The sequence below is a fragment of the Lithobates pipiens genome, unplaced genomic scaffold (genome assembly GCF_037356315.1).
Source record: "Lithobates pipiens isolate NorthernLeopardFrog02 unplaced genomic scaffold, aLitPip1_a1.2 Scaffold_16, whole genome shotgun sequence".
NCBI classification, from domain to species: Eukaryota; Metazoa; Chordata; class Amphibia; order Anura; family Ranidae; genus Lithobates; species Lithobates pipiens.
The window spans coordinates 392,741,431-392,756,027 of record NW_027507748.1 but is presented as its reverse complement, the minus strand read 5'-3'; the positions used below and the strand labels follow the sequence as shown (position 1 = coordinate 392,756,027).

The 14,597-nt window shown below is 40.8% G+C and overlaps 1 protein-coding gene across 4 annotated transcripts in view; it reads left to right on the top strand.

The window, feature by feature from the left end:
- RFFL (ring finger and FYVE like domain containing E3 ubiquitin protein ligase) overlaps positions 1–14,597 on the top strand; it is a 97,665-nt gene that overhangs the window by 11,155 nt on the left and 71,913 nt on the right. The gene's annotated exons all lie outside the window — the stretch shown is intronic.

Below are 14,597 nucleotides of genomic sequence, written 5' to 3'. Positions count from 1 at the left end.
AAGTTTGTAATATTCCCGCAACTTGTGGCAAAATATTAAATATTCCATGGACTCAACATGCCTCTCAGTAAATAGCTTGGGGTGTCTACTTTCCAAAATGGGGTCATTTTGGGGGGTTTTGTGCTATTTTGGCATTTTATGGCCTTCGAAACTGTGATAGGTAGTGAGGAGTGAAATCAAAAATTTGCACCCTTAGACATCCTGAAGGTGGTGATTGGTTTTCGGGGTGCCGTGCGCGACTAGACTCCCAAAAAGTCCCACACATGTGGTATCCCTATACTTGGGAGAAGTAGCGGAATATATTTTGGGGTGCAATTCCACATATAAATTTTCGCTCTTTTTCCATTTATATCGCAAAAAATAAAAATCGCAGAGGCAATCAAATACCATCAAAAGAAAGCTCTATTTGTGGGAAGAAAAGGACGCAAATTTCGTTTGGGTGCAGTATTGCATGACCGTGCAATTACCAGTTAAAGCAGCGCAGTGCGAAATTGGTAAAAGACCTCTGGTCCTTAAGGTGTTTATTGGTCCGGGGCTGAAGTGGTTAATTTACATCAGCAGCTTGCACTGCTGTCAAGTGACATTTAACACTATTTAGTGCACTGTAGAAAAATGTAGGAATATAGACCAGGAACAATGTTGTACCTCTGCAGAGAGACTATGGGTTGATTTTTTCCAAACCTGGAGAGTGCAAAATCTGGTGAAGCTGTGCATGGTAGCCAATCAGCTTCTAAATTCACCTTATTCAATTTACGTTTTGACAAAAAACTGGAAGCTTGAACATAGGGAACCCCGCTTAGGACAGAGCACCCCTTAAGCCTTGTACACTTGGTGCGATTGTTGACAGGGGATTGTCTGACACTGTTGTCCTAAAATCTTACTGGTAGTACTCTCCTTTTGACAACTGTTGTCCAACTTTTGGCCAACAAATGTTGGATGACAGGCTAGTAAATTTTCGGCGGACAACGGTTTGATGTCTGGTTTTTGTATGGTCAGTACACAAATCCGTCACACAAATCGAAAGCACATACATGCATGCTTGCAATCAGTGCTCACCAAACACAAAATTAGTAGAAGGGGCCAAAAGGGTGTTGTTCGAGCTGAAATTCCACGTACGTCACTTCGCGTTTGTTGCACGACAATTGTGTACCGTTGGTATGCAAGACAAGATCCAGGCACACGCCCTTTTAACAAAAATCTGATGCTTGGTTGGCCAAAAATCGTACCATGTGTACCAGGCTCTAGGCTGGCTGTATACTACCATACTGTAAGATTGTACAATCGCTTCAGATCTAGTGCCTGTGTGATTGGATATACATTTATTGGTTACGTTATGTAGACGCTTGTATTACGTAGATTTGATAAATCTAAATATGATTGCATTGCCTTTGTATGGGACATTTTCCTCTTACAGAGCACTGACAACCCCAGTGTTTCAGTGCCCTAGCCCTTGATGACCCATTTACCAGTAACCTTGTACTTGAAGCGTTATGTTGAATATTTTATTGGTGGAACAGATGCAAAGTTTGTATGTAGGTGCGTTTGGTCACCATTGTATTTTTTTTAAAATTTTTTTTTTTTATTCAGGTAGTTAAAGCCCCTATGCGATATAAAGTCTATTATTGTTGTACAGGATTTATATAGCGCCAACAGTTTGCAACGCACTTTATAATGTTAGGGCAAACAGTAGTTACAATACAGTTCAGTACGGCCCTGCTCGTCCAGGCAATTAAAAAAAAAAAAAAAATGTCTGTATATCCTAGGTGATAGCAACAGGAGGAAAGGATAGGGATCCAAACTCTGTAGGTAGAGACACAAGGAGAAAAGAACAGTGCCAATCTGAATGTAGCAATATCAAAGGCAGGCTTATTTGTAACTAATACACTCACTAGACCAGTGATGGCGAACCTTGGTACCCCAGATGTTTTGGAACTACATTTCCTATGATGCTCATGCGCTCTGCAGTGTAGTTGAACATCATGGGAATGTATAGCACTGATTGCTGTATAAATGACAATGGTCCCAAAAATGTCCGATGTGTCCGCCATAATGTCAGTCACAATAAAAATCGCTGATCGCCGCCATTACTAGTAAAAAAATAAAAATTAATAAAAACGCCATAAAACTATCCCCTATTTTGTAAATGCTATAACTTTTGTGCAAACCAATCAATCCCTTATTGCGATTTTTATTTTTATTTTTTTACCAAACATATGTAGAAGAATAGGTATCGGCCTAAACTGAGGGAAAAAAATATTATAACAAAAAGTAAAAAATAATGAATTTTTTTAAAAATTGTCGCTCTATTTTTGTTTATAGCACAAAAAATAAAAACCGCAGGGGTGATCAAATACCACCAAATGAAAGCTCTATTTGTGGGAAAAAAAGGACGATATTTTGTTTGGCAGCCACGTCACACAACCGCACAATTGTCAGTTAAAGCGACGCAGTGCCGAATCGCAAAAAGCGGTCTGGTCTTAAGCCAGCAAAATGGTCGGGTCTGAAAGTGGTTAAATAAAACTCCTGCAAGCAGCATCTCTGCCATTGAAATCAATGGGGCAGCCTGCCCATTGAAATCAAAACCGCTGGCAAAGTGGCTTTGCCAGGAGTTTTAACCCTTTTTTGGCCGCTAGTGGATGTTAAAACCGCTCCGCTAGAGGCCAAGTAGCGCTGCTAAAATAGCGCCGTTTACTGCCGACGCCGCTCCTGCCCCAGTGTGAAAAGGGCCTTAAAGTGAACTTCACTGGGTATATGCAATGGTCTACAACCACTTTAAAGCAAAGCTAAAGTCTAACTTTAAAAAAAAATCATGAGCAGGCTGTTTATTGCAGGAAAGACATGCAATGTGCCTTCTGCAATGAAATAAGCTTGCCTACCTGCTTGCAGTCTCCTTTAAAATGCATAGTATACATTCCTGCACAGATGACTCCTGCAAATGTGTGGGAGTTGTCATCCTGCACTGGCCAATCAAGATAGCTGAAGACCACACCTGTAGAAAGCTGGGGAGAAGGTGTCGGCACCATAGAGGAATCTTGCGCCCTTCAGACTGTTGGAGCTAGGGTAAATAATGTGGACCTTTGTTGCGCTTAAACCTTGGTCACGTGACATTTTAGCCCGGAGCTTTCTCTTATGTTTACCTACTGCACGGGGACCTTCTTCCTATTGGTTGGCTGGTGGTGGGGTCCTCTCAGGAGGGAAAAGGACTGACCTCATCACAGGGGGTGGCAGGGGAATGGTGGTCTGTAGGAGCCATTGCAACACTAGAATAGCCATTATCCTGCATCAGAACAAGCAAGAGCGAGGTACCTAGATGGGGGGGATTTAGATGAGTTTTGCTTGCTTCGGGGGGGGGGGGGGGGAATAAGACTCTCAGGATGGGTTAGAGAGGTGGAAGGGAAAGGTGGAGTGGGGCTTCAATTCTATTCCATTTCCCTTCTTTTCACAGTGTCAACTAACATTATAATCTCTCTGGTTTATAATTGTATTGTAACATAATTGTGTGTTAGAAGCCAACCTTTGTTGTTAAAAGGTATGTTTTTTATTTTGTGTCTTTCATAGTGCATTCGCTTAGCCATTCTAGGCTAGAAATTATTAGCTTTGTTATACATTGCTTATAGACTAGTTTTTCTTGTTTCATGAACTGCCCAGACCTTGGTTTACCCACGCAACACAGGTTTACTTTAACCATTTCAAAACAGGACCGATGTTGACATGTAAAAATCTGTATTTTTTTATTTTATTTATTTATTTATTTTTTACTTGGAACCCCCAAACATAAATATTTTAAGCAGAGACCCTGGAGAATTGGTTCTTGCAATCTTTTTGTTCCATGATATTTTCTCAGTGGTTTATCAAACGCAAGTTTTCACAAAAAATACACTTTTTTTTGATGAATTTTTAGTGCAATCAAACGCAGTAAAATACAGCGTTGTTTTTGAAAATGTAAAAGCTGTTGGGCCGAGTAAATTGGATGCAGAACATGTTGCGTTTTAAAATGGTGTATGCCTGTGAAATGCCTACAAACTGAAATATGTAAAAATCTCCATAGGTGATGCTTTAAAACCCTTTACAGGCTTCTATCCGTTTTGGCTCTGCGCACTGGCTTTAACCAGGTCTCTTTTTCAGATTTGGCGTTTACATGTTTAAAACAGTTTTTTTTTGCTAGAAAATTACTTGAAACATTATATTTTGTTTTTTTCTAACACCCTAGAGAATAAAATGGTGGTCATTGCAATACTTTTTTTCACACCGTATTTGCGCAGTGATCTTACAAGCGCACTTTTTTTGGCAAAAAGTTCACTTCTTTGAATAAATAAAAAAAGACAACAGTAAAATTAGCCCAATTTTTTTTATATTGTGAAAGATAATGTTACGCCGAGTAAATTGATGCCCAACATGTCATGCTTCAAAATTGCGCCCACTCGTGGAATGGCGTCAACTTTTAGCCTCAAAAATCTCCATGAGCGACATTTAAAAAATTCTACAGGTTGAAATATTTTGCGTTACAGAGGAGGTCTAGGGCTAGAATTATTGCTCTCGCTCTACTGATCGTGGCGATACCTCACATGTGTGGTTTGCCCACCGTTTTCATATGCGAGCGCTGCTCACGTATGCGTTCACTTCTGTGCGTGAGCTTGTCGGGACCGGGGGTTTAAAATTTTAATTTTTTTTTCTTATTTATTTTACTTAATTTTATTTATTTTTACACTTTAAAAAAAAAAAAAAAAAAAATGAATGGATCACTTTTATTCCTATTACAAGGAATGTAAACATCCCTTGTAATAGAAAAAAGCATGACATTGCTTCTATAGGAGTTTTGTGTTCTGCCTGTAGAAGCAGCTCAATGTTATCCTGTGTCCATGCATATTAGGACAATTACAGGCATATTTTGAGCTCACAGTTTAGAGGCAGGGGAAAAAAAACCCTACTGGTTAGTATTTCTGACTGGAGCTTACTGGCAGAAAAAAAACGTAAAACGTCTAAAATTTGTACAAAAAATGTTCTGTGAGGTCTTTTTTTTTTTTTTTTTTTTTTTTTAAGCCCAGTGTACATAGAGCCTTAGATCCCTTTCACATTGAAGGTACTTTTCATAATTTTGAGTATTTTTAGAGCTAAAAAAAGTGCCTCTCAAGCCTCCCTAGAGTTAAAGCCAGAGTGCTTTCACACTGGGGTGGTGAGCTTGCAGGACAAAAAAAAAAAAGTCCTGCAAGCAGAATCTTTGGGGTGGTGTATACACTGCTCCTCTACCGCCCCTGCCATTGAAATCAATGGGCAACGCCGCCAAAGCACTTTGGCAGCGGTGTTTTGCGTGTGCTTTTAATTGGCTTTACCACTAACGCGGCCTGCGCTGTAGTGTAAAAGGGCTCTAACACACGATCGGAATTATGTTCCGAAAAAGGTCTGATGGTTATCCAGACGGAATTCCGCTCAAGCTGTCTTGCCTGCACTCGGTCACACCAAATTCCGACCGTCAAGAACACGGTGACGTACGACGGGACTAGAAAAGGGAAGTTCAATAGCCAGTAGCCCAATAGCTTCCGTTTCGTAGTTGAATCTGAGCATGCGTGAGTTTTTCCGCTTCGGAATTGCATACACGCGATCGGAATTTCTGTTAGAAAGTTTTTATATTTTTTACATAAAGCCCACTTGAAGGTGGTGTGGCTTCTGTATCATGTGACCGCTGTGCCTGGCTCACAGTGGTCACATTATTGGGAGCCTGTCCTGCTGGCTCCTGATCAAAAGGCTTGGCCGAGAGCGGTCTGTGACCACCAGTCGGTGTGCTGGGAGCATGCATTGAGTGCACTCGGCACACGACCTCAGGTTGCTGTGAATACAAATGTGTACTGGCTGGAAATGAAAGGAGTTGTAAAGGCAGAAGGTTTCTCTCTTAATGCATTTAAGAGCAAAAACCTTCTGTGTGTAGCAGCACACCCCCCCCCCCCCCCTAATTACTTACCTGAGCCGCATCTCTCACCAGTGATGTCCACGAGTGTCTTAGCCATCTGGAACTCTCCTCCTCATTGGCTGAGACACAGCATCAGCGCCATTGGCTCCTGAGGCTGTCAAAATCAGTTAGTCAATCAGGGGAGAGGGCCAGTTCAGGGCTCCATGTCTGAATGGACACTCAGAGCTGTGGCTCGGGTGCCCCCACAAGTTCCTTGCTGTGGAGGCACGTGATAGGAGGGAGAGGCCAGGAGCAGAGAAGGAGGATCTAGGCTGCTCTGTGTGAAACCAACTGAACAGAGGAGGCAAGTATAACCTGTAATTTAAAAAACAAAAAACAAAAGCGAGACTTTACAATCACATTAACCAGTTCCCGACCACCTTCCGCATATATACTGCAGCAAGGCAGCTTGGCTGCGCAAACCGATGTACCTGTACGTCGGTCCGTGCATGTGGTATTGTGGGCGTGCTTATGGCGGTTTTTAAATACTGTAGTTTTGACGCAATTTTAAATTGTAACAAGGGGGGACTATGTAATATGCAGAAGGGCTGTGTAATGTGAAGGGGTCCAGAGGTACAGGGGCTGTGTAATGTGAAGGGGTCCAGAGGTGCAGGGGCTGTGTAATGTGAAGGGGTCCAGAGGTGCAGGGGCTGTGTAATGTGAAGGGGTCCAGAGGTGCAGGGGCTGTGTAATGTGAAGGGGTCCAGAGGTGCAGGGGCTGTGTAATGTGAAGGGGTCCAGAGGTGCAGGGGCTGTGTAATGTGAAGGGGTCCAGAGGTGCAGGGGCTGTGTAATGTGAAGGGGTCCAGAGGTGCAGGGGCTGTGTAATGTGAAGGGGTCCAGAGGTGCAGGGGCTGTGTAATGTGAAGGGGTCCAGAGGTGCAGGGGCTGTGTAATGTGAAGGGGTCCAGAGGTGCAGGGGCTGTGTAATGTGAAGGGGTCCAGAGGTGCAGGGGCTGTGTAATGTGAAGGGGTCCAGAGGTGCAGGGGCTGTGTAATGTGAAGGGGTCCAGAGGTGCAGGGGCTGTGTAATGTGAAGGGGTCCAGAGGTGCAGGGGCTGTGTAATGTGAAGGGGTCCAGATTATTGTCTTTTGTTAGGTGAATGTGGCCCTCCATACATTCACATACATTGAATCCGGCCCTTAAGTGGATAAAGGTTGCTGACCCCTGTTTCATATCCTTTACTTTTGACATGTTGGTTTTATCATTTTCTTCCTGAGCTCCTTGGACAGCTCTCCATTTGCTTTCTTGGGTGCACCTTCATTGTTGTGCACACGATGATACCAAACAGCAGAGTGACTACTTTTCTGCAATTACATAGACTGACTAATCGGCATGTATTTGGCTCCATCCATCTTCTGTAAAGACGTGTGATACTAATTACAGAAAACTGTTGGCTCCTGAAGACCTCTTCATGGGCTTTCAGCTTCTCCCCTCTGTTTGGGCTTTCTGTTTTGAAAGCTGGCGGACACGAAAGCGGTCATTGGTGCCCCCCCACAGCCCATTAAAACTAAAAGTCTGTCTTCTGCGGTAGATGCAGTACTTGTAGTTTTATTCATTCATAGGAATCTGTGAGTAAATGACGTAGCTGTATGGGCGGAGCCCTCACAGCCACGCTATTTTTAAAAAGTGAGAGTGAATGTGGGAACACGTTAGACAGGAATTCTGCTTTAAGGAAGCAGAAACACCCTAGGTCAGGTTCCACCAGCTGTCAGAATGGGGTCCCGTTTGAAAAGCTGTAGTGGAACTATATAGTGGTAGAGCAGCTTTAGGAAAAAAGCATTTAAAAAAAAAACATTTCTGAGTGCATGTAGGATTACTCCAAGAAGGGCTGTCAGAATTTTTCAGTCTGTGACATTGTGTAACAACAGTTCAACAGCCATGGTGTCCTGCAGGCGTTTTTGATTATCTAGAGCCAGTAATCCCAAGGGGTTAGGTTTTCGTGTAACCTTATGCCAAGTAACAATATCACCAGATCCAGAGTCATTCTGAGGCATTTTGACGTGTGTAATAATGTATAGAATGAATAAGTTGAATATCACAATCCCCTAGGGGTAATTCATAATAGCTAGCGTAATAAAACCGATAACTGTGAAGCATTTATGATACAGAACTATATATATATATATATATATATATATATATATATATATATATATATATATATATATATATATATATATATATATATATATATATATATATATATATATATATATATATATATTCACAAAAATCAACCAACACTGTATAGGAAACCATGTACTGTAATCGCCTCTGAACGAGTGGTTTAACTTTTAACTGGTAGTCTACATGGGCAGCACTGTCACAGATTAGACCAGCCAGGTAGCCCCAGGCACCTCCTGAAAGTTCCCCCTTGAACCACACACTGCTAATCTGTTCATAGATGGGGCTTCAAAGTGTCCAGCCAGCAGGGATACAACAGAGCAGTACTTTAGCCACTGCAGAACAGGTCATTCAATGAACGGAGCCACTGGGAGAGCCTGGAGTGCCATTCGTGGCTCAGTTTCTAACCTGAATTTGTCTCCTGTCCATAAAAAGACCAGGAAAATCCTAAACTCTTTTGGGGGTGTTTGTCTTGGGATGGAGGGTCCAATTATAAAAATGTCAAAACACAGGCCATGGTTGGTCCGTGCTGTACCAGAGCTGGGACTTGGGAGATCACTGTGCCTGAAAGTTGTGGCTTCTTTCAGTGGAGAATGCAGAGAGCCTTCCAGCCCTGGAACACCACTGCCACCGGTGGGCATCACTGAACAGGTTTGTTGGCCATGGACCGAGTCTTCAAAACCAGCATTGTTCGTAATATAAGCTTCTTAAGTTGATTGTGTTATAGTCCTTGAAAGGCAAAGTTATAAAAAAAAGTGCATATAAACGAATATGAATATAGTACATGCATCATTTTATGTATTCATTTATAAAAATGTCTGTAGTGAGCAATACCACTTCTTTTATTTATTTTTTACTTGTATGTGAAACCTGCATTCATGCAACTGTAAACTCCATAATCAGAAGGCAACCATGTTTGGCAGACTGCTGCTACCTGTATCAATGTCTTTGATGGTACAAATACAGGTTGGCCAAATAGTGGACCTCTAAATAAGCGAAATTGGTAGAGGAAGTGTCAAAAGCTCAACTGTTAAGATCTGTACCCAACAAACTTGCATATCCAGGCAACTGGAAAAACCCAAAACATATTGGTCACTACATCAGTATTTATAGAATGTACACAATCAACATGCAAACAAACCTGTGGAAGGTCTAAGAATTCTTTACACGATTGCTGTAGACAATAAGCATTTTGGTGGTTTCTATTTCTCTGTGTGTCTCATAATCACATGATTTTGCTTTTAAGGTGAACTTTCCAGTTTTTCCATAATATTAAAACCCATGTATATCCAGGTGCCTGCATTCATGGTTAATTTGCAGAGTACCTTGATACATCAAAAATTCAGGTTGCTGTATTGTGCCGTCAGTAACAAGAACTCTTGTGGTTGCTCATAACCTTTCACCCATTATTTGTTTTTCTTTTGGGCATTAAGTCTAATACAAATGTCAAATTGGGCAAATAGAAGGCAAGGTAAACCTTGCTTTTCATAATTGAGAAACCCATTAAGGGTGCTCTGACAATCAGAATGCTTAGAGAAGCATCTGTTTTCCTACACATGCTAACTTGAACATGGGGTGCCCCATGTGTTGGTGGATGTTAACCTAAAAATATTTCCACAGATTTCTCACTGAAGAAAGCATTAATACTTTCCTCAAAAAGCCCTCGTTCACACCAATGCGATTTGTCGTGTGATTTGACAGTTCAAAATCGCATGACAAGTCTCACCCTATTTACGGCAATGAAACCCCCTCAAATTGTTGCGACTCAAGTCACATCGACTTTGAAAAAGGGTTCCTGCAATATTTTTCCGAGATTTCATTGCACCTTGCATTGACTTCTGTTAAATGAAGCCGCAATGAAATTGCACATCCAAAACGCACTTATCTGCCGCTTTGAAATCAGCCCAATTTAAAATCTGCACTAGTGTGAACCAGGGCTAAGAATGTCAGCTAGGAATCTAGCGGTTGATGAAAAATGAGCTCTATTCACGAAAGAATCTCGAATGGGGCAGTTAAATCTCGTTAAAATGTATTTTATTTTTTTCCCAAATCATCTCGTGCTATGCTGAAAATGGAGGGATTCTTTTAATTTGTAGGGGTTTCTTCTTGTTTTGGCTTTGGGACAGGAAGTGAAGGTGAAATCTCCTCAATGACAATGTGTGTGTGGTTTTCCACAAAAAAAAAAACTATATATATATATATATATATATATATATATATATATATATATATATATATATATATATATATTCATTCCTAATTGAACGTAGTAGTGTTTGATACATGTGTGGCCTGTAAAATCAGCTTTCCTTTGACTGGAATTTTAGTCGTTTTGTTTTTTGTGTTAATACATATGCACTGACTTAGAGTTGCCATATTTCTACAGTTTAAACCATTTTTATCTCTTTGCACTATAAAAAAGACCGGGGTCCTAATCCTTCGCCACTCATCCATCCCATCATTTAATGAGATAAAATATAAATTTTTGATGAAATACCTCATACCTTATATTAGTAGCTTTGAATTGCAAACATTTTTTTTTGAAAACCTCCCACGGAACCCACAGCTGCCCATTGAGATGAAGTATCAGCTATTGACAGATATTCTGTGGTGTTCTTGAGAATATGTGCACTGTCGTGCATGCTTCAGTATCCAACACGTGGTCCCTGCAGCACCCAATACGTTTAAGAGCTCATTCTAGGAACGCGTGCAATGGTAATACGGAGTATTATGAATCAGATGGGGTGCACATGGTTGTCGGGCGTTGCATAAAGCACCCTCATGCACACAGACCTATGCTCTGGACACAGATGTACAATCGGAGAATTATGCTTTACGCAACCCCTGAGACGACTGCATTCAGCCGCAACTTTTGGTTGATCTCAATGGTTGGCTGTATAAGGTTGCTGCAGGTCCCAGCGAACGTATTACACAGACTCTCCACTCTGGTATAGTCCTTGTACAGCTGTGTGCAAGAAGCCTAAAAAAATGTAACCGTTGCAGCTGAGTCTGCATCACCCTAAAACCAAATATATTGGGAAGAGTTTATTACTTCAACATATTTAACTGCATCTAAATTTGTTTCATAAACTACAGTTGGCTAAAGAGAACACATTGGCATCCTTTAATTATTTCCTCATTTGATCCCACATAGATGGTTACTTCAGCATATATGATTACAGGCATTTTCCTATTGCCTGTAATTATCACAAAATATGATAATGTAGTTACCCTGGAGCTATGCCCAAGTCAGGTTTGGTTATACTACTTGCATACAGAAGAGGAGAAAATGAAAAGGTGTTACCAGGACAGGATAAGAAGTGATAACTTTATCACCCAATGCACTTCCTTATTTTAGCAGTGACACCCAGATAAATTGGATTGCATACCCCGAATAGCGTAGATCTCTTTTAATCAAATTTGTAGTTTTAGCATCAAACATTATTGCAAGTACCCAGAGGTAACATGGTTCATCTACAGGGTGTCCCAAGAACTGAGACACTTCACACCCTGTCTGCAAGTTTCTGCCTCCTACTTTTGTCCTCTAGCTTCATCTCCTTTGATTTCTCATTGCTATGAGTAATCAAGCCTTAAACTGTGTATGCATATCCAGAAAGTTGGCCAGTTTGGCAGGAAGCTGCCAACTTTCAGGACGTGTACTCCTCTGTTCAGCAGATGCTGGTCTAACGGGCTTATGTTGAACGTTCATGCGGGAAAACCAGCATATGATCAGCACATGCAGCCAATGGCCATTTCTGTTATTTAGCACCCTGGAATTCAAAGCATTTCAATTTTAGGTGCAAGTAAAAGAGTGAGTTCACCTTTTTAACAAAAAAAAAAAAAAAACTGCCTATGTTGATAAGGGGCATCTGTAGATTAAAAAAAAACAGTGTAGCTCTGACTGAAGTTGAATGGCCTTGCCATAGATGTAGGCCATTTATGTACCTGAAATCAAAATGCTTTGAATTCCAATATTTATTGAATATGAATAGTTATTATAGCAAAACATTTTATATATATATATATATATATATATATATATATATATATATATATATATATATATATATATATATATATATATATATATATATATATATATATATATATATATATATAAAAAAAAAATTTTTTTTTTTTTTTAAATTGTCGTTCCTGCTTTTTTTTTTTTTTTTATTTATTTATTTTTTTTTTTATAGCGAATTTGCTCAAATTCTCCCTCCCCCATAGGAAGAGGCTTGCTACTTCTGACACTTGGCAGGGGTGAGGAGCCAGGAATGTTGGGTGGGGACCCAAAAAAGAGCATTAGGGCTGCTCTTTGCAAAACTATTGCACAGAGCAGGTAAGTATAACATGTTTGTTTAACTTAAATTTTTTTTATTTTTTTTTAGAATCACTTTAATCCTCAAATTCCATTAAAAAGGAATCTCAGTCATTTTTATAAAAATAGGTGCAAGCGGCTACAGATACTGTAGCTGCTGACTTCTTAAAGAGGAAGTAAATTTTATTCCCCTGCAAAGTAAAAGCATAATAGGCTAGTATGCATCGCATACCGGCCCATTATGTGCCACTTACCTGCAAACGAAGCCTGCGATGTCCCCGCTGGTGGAAGGATCCATCTTCACCCGTCCTTTCTTCCGGAGCCTCGGACTCTGGCTCTATGACTGTCCGGAGTCAATCTGTCACGACACAGGTCCTATTAGGGCATGATTGTGCCCTTTCTAATGTGCACATGCGCTGATAACATTGGCACAAGCATATATTTTCCAGGGAAAAGTGGTGTGTAAGGGTTTTACAACCACTTATACATGCTTACCAGTCCAGAAGTCCAGCACGGTCCTCGCTTAGGGCAGTTCTTTGCCAACCTTTGGGTCCATGGCACCGCCATCTTGGCTATGTGAATCTGACTCAGTCACTGGTCGCTCCCAACTGCGCATGTGAAATGCACTGTGCTTGCAGACTGGTGGCCCTGCAGCCTCCTGAGACATGTAACAGGTCCCAGGAGGTTGTCGCAGAAGAAGGGGGTACTGTACTTCCGCAGCTCTTGCCTAGGTGAGGAAAGCGGAAGTGGGAGCGGGTACCTGTTAGGAAATAGCACCCACTCCCAGAAAAAAAGAGAAGCTTCCAGTGATGGCAGAGGAGGATGAGTGGAACTTTTGCTTTTAGTGACATGCTGCTTTAAGCAGTATAAATGGACTTTATTTCTGCCTGCCACTTCTAGCAATAATATGACGTGGACTTCACCTATATTACAAGCCTGTCTCACATTTGGATTTGACTGATAGTCTGTCCGTATAAGGGCTTCCTCAGATAACGGCTTAACTTGTTTAACCTGAATTCCCCAGAGTGAGGATTGAACTGGTGATCATCTGACTGTGCCATGAAATCAGATGACGCTTTACAGTTACGCTCGCATTTAGAAACTGAAAGGAGTTTGATCGTGCATTGTAAACTGATTTATACGCAGATTTGGGTGTTTGTCATTTAGTAAGACTGACACAGTAATGACTACTTTTGCTTCCAAATTGACCATATACAGCAGGCATAGTTCTTTGGCTCGTTCCTTTTTACTGTCTGAAAATAACTTATTGAAAAAGTTATTGGTTATTTGCTGGAAGGTGTGTGGGTGGGCATACTTGTATACATATAATGTTGAAACCAAGTCTAAAATAATGAATTTGATTATAAAATAAATGTAGTTACAAAATCGTAATTCTGGCCCTGAATGCACATACCATATGCCAGTATGTAACAGGATTGACCATGTGCATGTATGGTCTATTTTTTTTTTATGACCCAGTCATTTGGCTGAAACCTTGTCTCATGCTGTAAACGATTGGATATGATTGACCAATATGTATAGTACAATATTTACTTCCCTGCCCATTAAAGTGAGACCAATCCCTGTACACACGGTCAGACTTTCCGACAGAAAATGTACGATCGTACTGTGTTGGAAATTCCGATTGTGTGTAGGCTCCATTGGACTATTTCTGTCGGAATTTCCAAGACAAGTTTTGGATCTAAATTTTCTGACAACAACATTTTTTTTGTTCCTTTTTAAATTCCGATCACGTGTATACAATTCCTACATACAAAGTGCCACGCATACTTAGAATAAATGGCTACTGGCCTCTTTATAGTCCCCATTGAACGTGGTTTACGTTGCCTTGTTCTGAATGATCGGATTTTCCGACAACTTTTTGCGACCATGTGTATGCAAGATAAGTTTGGGGCAAAATCCATCGGAAAAATCCGACCGTGTGTACAGGGCATCAAGCTCCAATAAAAAAAAAAAGTGAGCACACAGCTCTGTAATGTAGAAGTGACACACGCCTGCCTGTTCACCATCTTCTGACTGCACATGGAGCCATGCGCGCACTGCTTGCCGTGCATTTTCCTGCACACTGTAGCTGTACCATAATGCTGCTTGCTGAACAACAAACGTAAATAAGGCTAATATCTATCCTTTTCTACACTCCTTAAGGCAGAGACATTTATTTTTTTTATTTTTATTTTTTTAAG